Raw genomic sequence first — 230 nt, 5'->3', positions numbered from 1 at the left:
GGAGAGAGAGAGAGGAGAGAGAGGGAGAGGGAAGAGAGAGAGAGGAGAGGGAGAGAGAGAGAGAGAGAGAGAGAGAGAGAGAGAGAGAGAGAGAGAGAGAGAGAGAGAGAGGGGGGCAGCCTCCTAGATCTGATTTACTTTCAAATTTACATTCTGTCCTTTGATCGGCATTAGTCCCTCCTTTTGTTATTAATTGTGCAAGTCATTGAGTGTGAATGACGGTAACAGTA

Source organism: Penaeus monodon, chromosome 1 (genome assembly GCF_015228065.2).
Source record: "Penaeus monodon isolate SGIC_2016 chromosome 1, NSTDA_Pmon_1, whole genome shotgun sequence".
NCBI lineage: Eukaryota > Metazoa > Arthropoda > Malacostraca > Decapoda > Penaeidae > Penaeus > Penaeus monodon.
The sequence above is the reverse complement of the archived record's forward strand: the minus strand, read 5'-3'. Positions refer to the sequence as shown.